Source organism: Hippocampus guttulatus, unplaced genomic scaffold, assembly GCF_054856545.1.
Source record: "Hippocampus guttulatus isolate MCC_2025c unplaced genomic scaffold, RoL_Hgut_1.0 HiC_scaffold_42, whole genome shotgun sequence".
NCBI classification, from domain to species: Eukaryota; Metazoa; Chordata; class Actinopteri; order Syngnathiformes; family Syngnathidae; genus Hippocampus; species Hippocampus guttulatus.
This window is the reverse complement of record NW_028233901.1, coordinates 95,001-105,000: the sequence shown is the minus strand read 5'-3', so window position 1 is coordinate 105,000 and position 10,000 is coordinate 95,001.

Here is a 10,000-nt window from a genome sequence, read left to right as displayed (position 1 = left end):
AGAGCGGGCCGGCCCGGCGGGCGAGTGTGGCCGGAAAAGGGGCCTCTTGCTCGGATTGGGAGTTTGAAAAAATTCCCCCATTCATTTTCAATGGCAGATGTACCAGGGGTCGGTGTCCGCCAGACGGCGGTGTGGTAGGCAAAAGGCGGGCCGGCTCGGCGAGCGTGCGTGCCCGGGAAAAAGGCCTCTTGGCCGGCGTGAGAGTTTAATAATAGCGGGCCGGCTCATCGAGCGTGCGTGCCCGGGAAAAGGGCCTCTTGGCCGGCGTGAGAGTTTAATAATAGCGGGCCGGCCCGGCGAGCGTGCGTGCCCGGGAAAAAGGCCTCTTGGCCGGCGTGAGAGTTTAATAATAGCGGGCCGGCCCGGCGAGCGTGCGTGCCCGGGAAAAAGGCCTCCTTGCAGGCGTGAGAGTTTAATAATAGCGGGCCGGCCCGGCGAGCGTGCGTGCCCGGGAAAAAGGCCTCCTTGCAGGCGTGAGAGTTTAATAATAGCGGGCCGGCTCGGCGAGCGTGCGTGCACGGGAAAAAGGCCTCTTGGCCGGCGTGAGAGTTTAATAATAGCGGGCCGGCCCGGCGAGCGTGCGTGCCCGGGAAAAAGGCCTCCTTGCAGGCGTGAGAGTTTAATAATAGCGGGCCGGCTCATCGAGCGTGCGTGCCCGGGAAAAGGGCCTCCTTGCAGGCGTGAGAGTTTAATAATAGCGGGCCGGCTCTGCGAGCGTGCGTGCCCGGGAAAAGGGCCTCTTGGCCGGCCTGAGCGTTTAATAATAGCGGGCCGGCTCATCGAGCGTGCGTGCCCGGGAAAAGGGCCTCTTGGCCGGCCTGAGCGTTTAATAATAGCGGGCCGGCCCCGCGAGCGTGCGTGCCCGGGAAAAAGGCCTCCTTGCAGGCGTGAGAGTTTAATAATAGCGGGCCGGCTCATCGAGCGTGCGTGCCCGGGAAAAGGGCCTCCTTGCAGGCGTGAGAGTTTAATAATAGCGGGCCGGCTCTGCGAGCGTGCGTGCCCGGGAAAAGGGCCTCTTGGCCGGCCTGAGCGTTTAATAATAGCGGGCCGGCTCATCGAGCGTGCGTGCCCGGGAAAAGGGCCTCTTGGCCGGCCTGAGCGTTTAATAATAGCGGGCCGGCCCCGCGAGCGTGCGTGCCCGGGAAAAAGGCCTCCTTGCAGGCGTGAGAGTTTAATAATAGCGGGCCGGCTCATCGAGCGTGCGTGCCCGGGAAAAGGGCCTCCTTGCAGGCGTGAGAGTTTAATAATAGCGGGCCGGCTCGGCGAGCGTGCGTGCCCGGGAAAAGGGCCTCTTGGCCGGCGTGAGAGTTTAATAATAGCGGGCCGGCCCCGCGAGCGTGCGTGCCCGGGAAAAAGGCCTCCTTGCAGGGGTGAGAGTTTAATAATAGCGGGCCGGCCCGGCGAGCGTGCGTGCCCGGGAAAAAGGCCTCCTTGCAGGCGTGAGCGTTTAATAATAGCGGACCGGCTCTGCGAGCGTGCGTGCCCGGGAAAAGGGCCTCTTGGCCGGCCTGAGCGTTTAATAATAGCGGGCCGGCCCGGCGAGCGTGCGTGCCCGGGAAAAAGGCCTCTTGGCCGGCTTGGGGGATTGAAAAAAAATCCCCCATTCATTTTCAACGGGAGGGGTCGGCGGTACCGCTTGGTGTCCGCCAGACGGCGGTGTGGTAGGCAAATGGCGGGCCTGCACGGCGAGCGTGCGTGCCCGGGAAAAAGGCCTCCTTGCAGGCGTGAGAGTTTAATAATAGCGGGCCGGCCCGGAGAGCGTGCGTGCCCGGGAAAAAGGCCTCTTGGCCGGCGTGAGAGTTTAATAATAGCGGGCCGGCCCGGCGAGCGTGCGTGCCCGGGAAAAAGGCCTCCTTGCAGGCGTGAGTGTTTAATAATAGCGGGCCGGCTCATCGAGCGTGCGTGCCCGGGAAAAGGGCCTCTTGGCCGGCGTGAGAGTTTAATAATAGCGGGCCGGCTCATCGAGCGTGCGTGCCCGGGAAAAAGGCCTCTTGGCCGGCTTGGGGGATTGTAAAAAAAAATCCCCCATTCATTTTCAACGGGAGGGGTCGGCGGTACCGCGTGGTGTCCGCCAGACGGCGGTGTGGTAGGCAAATGGCGGGCCTGCACGGCGAGCGTGCGTGCCCGGGAAAAATGCCTCCTGGCCGGCGTGAGAGTTTAATAATAGCGGGCCGGCTCATCGAGCGTGCGTGCCCGGGAAAAAGGCCTCCTTGCAGGCGTGAGAGTTTAATAATAGCGGGCCGGCTCGGCGAGCGTGCGTGCCCGGGAAAAAGGCCTCCTTGCAGGCGTAAGAGTTTAATAATAGCGGGCCGGCTCATCGAGCGTGCGTGCCCGGGAAAAAGGCCTCTTGGCCGGCTTGGGGGATTGAAAAAAAATCCCCCATTCATTTTCAACGGGAGGGGTCGGCGGTACCGCTTGGTGTCCGCCAGACGGCGGTGTGGTAGGCAAATGGCGGGCCTGCACGGCGAGCGTGCGTGCCCGGGAAAAATGCCTCCTGGCCGGCGTGAGAGTTTAATAATAGCGGGCCGGCTCGGCGAGCGTGCGTGCCCGGGAAAAAGGCCTCTTGGCCGGCGTGAGAGTTTAATAATAGCGGGCCGGCTCGGCGAGCGTGCGTGCCCGGGAAAAGGGCCTCTTGGCCGGCGTGAGAGTTTAATAATAGCGGGCCGGCTCATCGAGCGTGCGTGCCCGGGAAAAGGGCCTCTTGGCCGGCGTGAGAGTTTAATAATAGCGGGCCGGCTCAGCGAGCGTGCGTGCCCGGGAAAAGGGCCTCTTGGCCGGCGTGAGAGTTTAATAATAGCGGGCCTGAGAGTTTAATAATAGCGGGCCGGCTCGGCGAGCGTGCGTGCCCGGGAAAAGGGCCTCTTGGCCGGCGTGAGAGTTTAATAATAGCGGGCCGGCTCATCGAGCGTGCGTGCCCGGGAAAAGGGCCTCTTGGCCGGCGTGAGAGTTTAATAATAGCGGGCCGGCCCGGCGAGCGTGCGTGCCCGGGAAAAAGGCCTCCTTGCAGGCGTGAGAGTTTAATAATAGCGGGCCGGCCCGGAGAGCGTGCGTGCCCGGGAAAAAGGCCTCTTGGCCGGCGTGAGAGTTTAATAATAGCGGGCCGGCCCGGCGAGCGTGCGTGCCCGGGAAAAAGGCCTCCTTGCAGGCGTGAGTGTTTAATAATAGCGGGCCGGCTCATCGAGCGTGCGTGCCCGGGAAAAGGGCCTCTTGGCCGGCGTGAGAGTTTAATAATAGCGGGCCGGCTCATCGAGCGTGCGTGCCCGGGAAAAAGGCCTCTTGGCCGGCTTGGGGGATTGTAAAAAAAAATCCCCCATTCATTTTCAACGGGAGGGGTCGGCGGTACCGCGTGGTGTCCGCCAGACGGCGGTGTGGTAGGCAAATGGCGGGCCTGCACGGCGAGCGTGCGTGCCCGGGAAAAATGCCTCCTGGCCGGCGTGAGAGTTTAATAATAGCGGGCCGGCTCATCGAGCGTGCGTGCCCGGGAAAAAGGCCTCCTTGCAGGCGTGAGAGTTTAATAATAGCGGGCCGGCTCGGCGAGCGTGCGTGCCCGGGAAAAAGGCCTCCTTGCAGGCGTAAGAGTTTAATAATAGCGGGCCGGCTCATCGAGCGTGCGTGCCCGGGAAAAAGGCCTCTTGGCCGGCTTGGGGGATTGAAAAAAAATCCCCCATTCATTTTCAACGGGAGGGGTCGGCGGTACCGCTTGGTGTCCGCCAGACGGCGGTGTGGTAGGCAAATGGCGGGCCTGCACGGCGAGCGTGCGTGCCCGGGAAAAATGCCTCCTGGCCGGCGTGAGAGTTTAATAATAGCGGGCCGGCTCGGCGAGCGTGCGTGCCCGGGAAAAAGGCCTCTTGGCCGGCGTGAGAGTTTAATAATAGCGGGCCGGCTCGGCGAGCGTGCGTGCCCGGGAAAAGGGCCTCTTGGCCGGCGTGAGAGTTTAATAATAGCGGGCCGGCTCATCGAGCGTGCGTGCCCGGGAAAAGGGCCTCTTGGCCGGCGTGAGAGTTTAATAATAGCGGGCCGGCTCAGCGAGCGTGCGTGCCCGGGAAAAGGGCCTCTTGGCCGGCGTGAGAGTTTAATAATAGCGGGCCTGAGAGTTTAATAATAGCGGGCCGGCTCGGCGAGCGTGCGTGCCCGGGAAAAGGGCCTCTTGGCCGGCGTGAGAGTTTAATAATAGCGGGCCGGCTCATCGAGCGTGCGTGCCCGGGAAAAGGGCCTCTTGGCCGGCGTGAGAGTTTAATAATAGCGGGCCGGCCCGGCGAGCGTGCGTGCCCGGGAAAAAGGCCTCCTTGCAGGCGTGAGAGTTTAATAATAGCGGGCCGGCCCGGCGAGCGTGCGTGCCCGGGAAAAAGGCCTCCTTGCAGGCGTGAGAGTTTAATAATAGCGGGCCGGCTCCGCGAGCGTGCGTGGCCGGGAAAAAGGCCTCTTGGCCGGCGTGAGAGTTTAATAATAGCGGGCCGGCTCGGCGAGCGTGCGTGCCCGGGAAAAGGGCCTCTTGGCCGGCGTGAGAGTTTAATAATAGCGGGCCGGCTCATCGAGCGTGCGTGCCCGGGAAAAAGGCCTCTTGGCCGGCGTGAGAGTTTAATAATAGCGGGCCGGCCCGGCGAGCGTGCGTGCCCGGGAAAAAGGCCTCCTTGCAGGCGTGAGAGTTTAATAATAGCGGGCCGGCCCGGCGAGCGTGCGTGCCCGGGAAAAAGGCCTCCTTGCAGGCGTGAGAGTTTAATAATAGCGGGCCGGCCCGGCGAGCGTGCGTGCCCGGGAAAAAGGCCTCCTTGCAGGCGTGAGAGTTTAATAATAGCGGGCCGGCTCCGCGAGCGTGCGTGCCCGGGAAAAAGGCCTCCTTGCAGGCGTGAGAGTTCAATAATAGCGGGCCGGCCCGGCGAGCGTGCGTGCCCGGGAAAAAGGCCTCCTTGCAGGCGTGAGAGTTTAATAATAGCGGGCCGGCCCGGCGAGCGTGCGTGCCCGGGAAAAAGGCCTCTTGGCCGGCGTGAGAGTTTAATAATAGCGGGCCGGCCCCGCGAGCGTGCGTGCCCGGGAAAAAGGCCTCCTTGCAGGGGTGAGAGTTTAATAATAGCGGGCCGGCCCGGCGAGCGTGCGTGCCCGGGAAAAAGGCCTCTTGGCCGGCGTGGGAGATTGAAAAAATTCCCCCATTCATTTTCAATGGCGGGGGTACCAGGGGTAGAGCTGGGGGTACCAGGGGTAAAGAGCGGGCCGGCCCGGCGTGCGAGTTTGGCCGGAAAAGAGGCCTCTTGGTCGGATTGGGAGATTGAAAAAATTCCCCCATTCATTTTCAATGGCGGGGGTACCAGGGGTAGAGCTGGGGGTACCAGGGGTAAAGAGCGGGCCGGCCCGGCGTGCGAGTTTGGCCGGAAAAGAGGCCTCTTGGTCGGATTGGGAGATTGAAAAAATTCCCCCATTCATTTTCAATGGCGGGGGTACCAGGGGTAGAGCTGGGGGTACCAGGGGTAAAGAGCGGGCCGGCCCGGCGTGCGAGTGTGGCCGGGAAAGAGCCCTCCTGGCCGGCCTGGGAGATTGAAAAAAATTCCCCCATTCATTTTCAATGGCGGGGGTACCAGGGGTAAAGAGCGGGCCGGCCCAGCGTGCGAGTTTGGCCGGGAAAGGGGCCTCCTGGCCGGCCTGGGGGATTAAAAAAATTCCCCCATTCATTTTCAATGGCGGGGGTACCAGGGGTAGCAGTACCGATTTTGGTCGTTAGGGGCGCTGTAGTAGGTAAACCAGATATGCGGAGTTAGGGGGTCAAGAAGGCTAAAAGGCTTAGAAAGTGACCGTTCACCAAAATACTTTCCGAAACGTATATAGGGGGGCATGTGTCGGACGAGTCACCATGCTTTCTCGATGCTGGAGGTACCAGGGGCACAAAGTTGGCCGGGAAAGATGCCTCTTAGGCGGATTGAAAGCATGAGAAAATGCCCCCCATTCATTTTCAATGGCGGAGAGCGGGCCGGCCCCGCAGCCGAGTGTGGCCGGCGGAGAGGCGTCTCGGTCGGATGAATGAAGCGTGGAGCCGGCCTCTGACGGCGGAGCTCCGCACTTTCGAATATTTTCTATCTCCCCCTCCGGGCGGTCGACGGCAGTTGGGAAGGCCGCCCGAGAGGCGCCCGGGGCGGATACCTCGGGCGAAAAGCCGGCCTCTGACGGCGGAGCTCCGCACTTTCGAATATTTTCTATTTCCCCCTCCGGGCGGTCGACGGCAGTTGGGAAGGCCGCCCGAGAGGCGCCCGGGGCGGATACCTCGGGCGAAAAGCCGGCCTCTGACGGCGGAGCTCCGCACTTTCGAATATTTTCTATCTCCCCCTCCGGGCGGTCGACGGCAGTTGGGAAGGCCGCCCGAGAGGCGCCCGGGGCGGATACCTCGGGCGAAAAGCCGGCCTCTGACGGCGGAGCTCCGCACTTTCGAATATTTTCTATTTCCCCCTCCGGGCGGTCGACGGCAGTTGGGAAGGCCGCCCGAGAGGCGCCCGGGGCGGATACCTCGGGCGAAAAGCCGGCCTCTGACGGCGGAGCTCCGCACTTTCGAATATTTTCTATTTCCCCCTCCGGGCGGCCGACGGCAGTTGGGAAGGCCGCCCGAGAGGCGCCCGGGGCGGATACCTCGGGCGAAAAGCCGGCCTCTGACGGCGGAGCTCCGCACTTTCGAATATTTTCTATTTCCCCCTCCGGGCGGCCGACGGCAGTTGGGAAGGCCGCCCGAGAGGCGCCCCGGGGCGGATACCTCGGGCGAAAAGCCGGCCTCTGACGGCGGAGCTCCGCACTTTCGAATATTTTCTATTTCCCCCTCCGGGCGGCCGACGGCAGTTGGGAAGGCCGCCCGAGAGGCGCCCCGGGGCGGATACCCCGGGCGAAAAGCCGGCCTCTGACGGCGGAGCTCCGCACTTTCGAATATTTTCTATTTCCCCCTCCGGGCGGCCGACGGCAGTTGGGAAGGCCGCCCGAGAGGCGCCCCGGGGCGGATACCCCGGGCGAAAAGCCGGCCTCTGACGGCGGAGCTCCGCACTTTCGAATATTTTCTATTTCCCCCTCCGGGCGGCCGACGGCAGTTGGGAAGGCCGCCCGAGAGGCGCCCCGGGGCGGATACCCCGGGCGAAAAGCCGGCCTCTGACGGCGGAGCTCCGCACTTTCGAATATTTTCTATTTCCCCCTCCGGGCGGCTGACGGCAGGTGGGAAGGCCGCCCATTCATTTTCAATGGCGGAGGTACCAGGGGTGCCGCTGAGGGTACCAGGGGTGCCGCTGAGGGTACCAGGGGTGCCGCTGAGGGTACCAGGGGTACCGCTGAGGGTACCAGGGGTGCGGCTGAGGGTACCAGGGGTGCGGCTGAGGGTACCAGGGGTGCGGCTGAGGGTACCAGGGGTGCCGCTGAGGGTACCAGGGGTACGGCTGAGGGTACCAGGGGTGCCGCTGAGGGTACCAGGGGTACGGCTGAGGGTACCAGGGGTGCCGCTGAGGGTACCAGGGGTGCGGCTGAGGGTACCAGGGGTGCGGCTGAGGGTACCAGGGGTGCCGCTGAGGGTACCAGGGGTGCCGCTGAGGGTACCAGGGGTGCCGCTGAGGGTACCAGGGGTGCCGCTGAGGGTACCAGGGGTGCCGCTGAGGGTACCAGGGGTGCCGCTGAGGGTACCAGGGGTGCGGCTGAGGGTACCAGGGGTAAGGCTGAGGGTACCAGGGGTGCCGCTGAGGGTACCAGGGGTGCCGCTGAGGGTACCAGGGGTACGGCTGGAGGTACCAGGGGTAAGGCTGGAGGTACCAGGGGTAAGGCTGGAGGTACCAGGGGTTAGGCTGGAGGTACCAGGGGTAAGGCTGGGGGTACCAGGGGTAAGGCTGAGGGTACCAGGGGTTAGGCTGGGGGTACCAGGGGTAAGGCTGGGGGTACCAGGGGCGAAGCTGGCTGGGGGTACCAGGGGTTGGGCTGAGGGTACCAGGGGTTGGGCTGAGGGTACCAGGGGTAAGGCTGAGGGTACCAGGGGCGAAGCTGGCTGGGGGTACCAGGGGTGTTGCTGAGGGTACCAGGGGTGCCGCTGAGGGTACCAGGGGTTAGGCTGGGGGTACCAGGGGTTGAGCTGAGGGTACCAGGGGTAAGGCTGAGGGTACCAGGGGTGTTGCTGGGGGTACCAGGGGTCGCCATTCATTTTCAATGGGGGAGGTACCAGGGGTAGGGCTGGGGGTACCAGGGGTAAAGAGCGGACCGGCTCGCCGGCCGAGCGTGGCCGAAAAAGAGGCCTCCTGGCCGGATTGAGAAATTAAAAAAAATTCCCCCATTCATTTTCAATGGCGGGGGTACCAGGGGTATGCAGTACCGATTTTGGTCGTTAGGGGCGCTGTAGTAGGTAAACCAGATATGGGGAGTTAGGGGGTCAAGAAGGCTAAAAGGCTTAGAAAGTGAGCGTTCACCAAAATACTTTCCGAAACGTATATAGGTGAGCATGTTTTGAATGGGTGACCTCCAGGGCGACACAGGGGAGGCCCCTAAGAGTATAATCAGACCATCGTGAGGGTGTTTCCAGCCACCCAAAAGCACTGGAACGGCCTCTGACGGCGGAGCTCCGCACTATCGAATATTTTCTATTTCCCCCTCCAGGCGGTCGACGGCAGTTGGGAAGGCCGCCCGAGAGGCGCCCGGGGCGGATACCCCGTGCGAAAACCCGGCCTCTGACGGCGGAGCTCCGCACTTTCGAATATTTTCTGTTTCCCCCTCCGGGCGGTCGACGGCAGTTGGGAAGGCCGCCCGAGAGGCGCCCGGGGCGGATACCCCGTGCGAAAACCCGGCCTCTGACGGCGGAGCTCCGCACTTTCGAATATTTTCTGTTTCCCCCTCCGGGCGGTCGACGGCAGTTGGGAAGGCCGCCCGAGAGGCGCCCGGGGCGGATACCCCGTGCGAAAACCCGGCCTCTGACGGCGGAGCTCCGCACTTTCGAATATTTTCTGTTTCCCCCTCCGGGCGGTCGACGGCAGTTGGGAAGGCCGCCCGAGAGGCGCCCGGGGCGGATACCCCGTGCGAAAACCCGGCCTCTGACGGCGGAGCTCCGCACTTTCGAATATTTTCTGTTTCCCCCTCCGGGCGGTCGACGGCAGTTGGGAAGGCCGCCCGAGAGGCGCCCGGGGCGGATACCCCGTGCGAAAACCCGGCCTCTGACGGCGGAGCTCCGCACTTTCGAACATTTTCTGTTTCCCCCTCCGGGCGGTCGACGGCAGTTGGGAAGGCCGCCCGAGAGGCGCCCGGGGCGGATACCCCGTGCGAAAACCCGGCCTCTGACGGCGGAGCTCCGCACTTTCGAACATTTTCTGTTTCCCCCTCCGGGCGGTCGACGGCAGTTGGGAAGGCCGCCCGAGAGGCGCCCGGGGCGGATACCCCGTGCGAAAACCCGGCCTCTGACGGCGGAGCTCCGCACTTTCGAACATTTTCTGTTTCCCCCTCCGGGCGGTCGACGGCAGTTGGGAAGGCCGCCCGAGAGGCGCCCGGGGCGGATACCCCGTGCGAAAACCCGGCCTCTGACGGCGGAGCTCCGCACTTTCGAACATTTTCTGTTTCCCCCTCCGGGCGGTCGACGGCAGTTGGGAAGGCCGCCCGAGAGGCGCCCGGGGCGGATACCCCGTGCGAAAACCCGGCCTCTGACGGCGGAGCTCCGCACTTTCGAATATTTTCTGTTTCCCCCTCCGGGCGGTCGACGGCAGTTGGGAAGGCCGCCCGAGAGGCGCCCGGGGCGGATACCCCGGGCGAAAACCCGGCCTCTGACGGCGGAGCTCCGCACTTTCGAATATGTCCCCCTCCACATCGCACCCATACACAAACTGACCGATATGCAACTTAAGACCCGCCTTCGGAGGGCCCCCACCGGCCCCGGCCCCCGCGCCGGCGCTTGGAGGTTCAGGCTCCTTCGGCTTGCGGGTCGACCCCCCCCTATGTCTCACTGCGAGACGGCGAGACCATTCGAGTCTTTTTCCCTCCTTACAGGTCGCACCAACACAACCACTGACCGATATGCAAC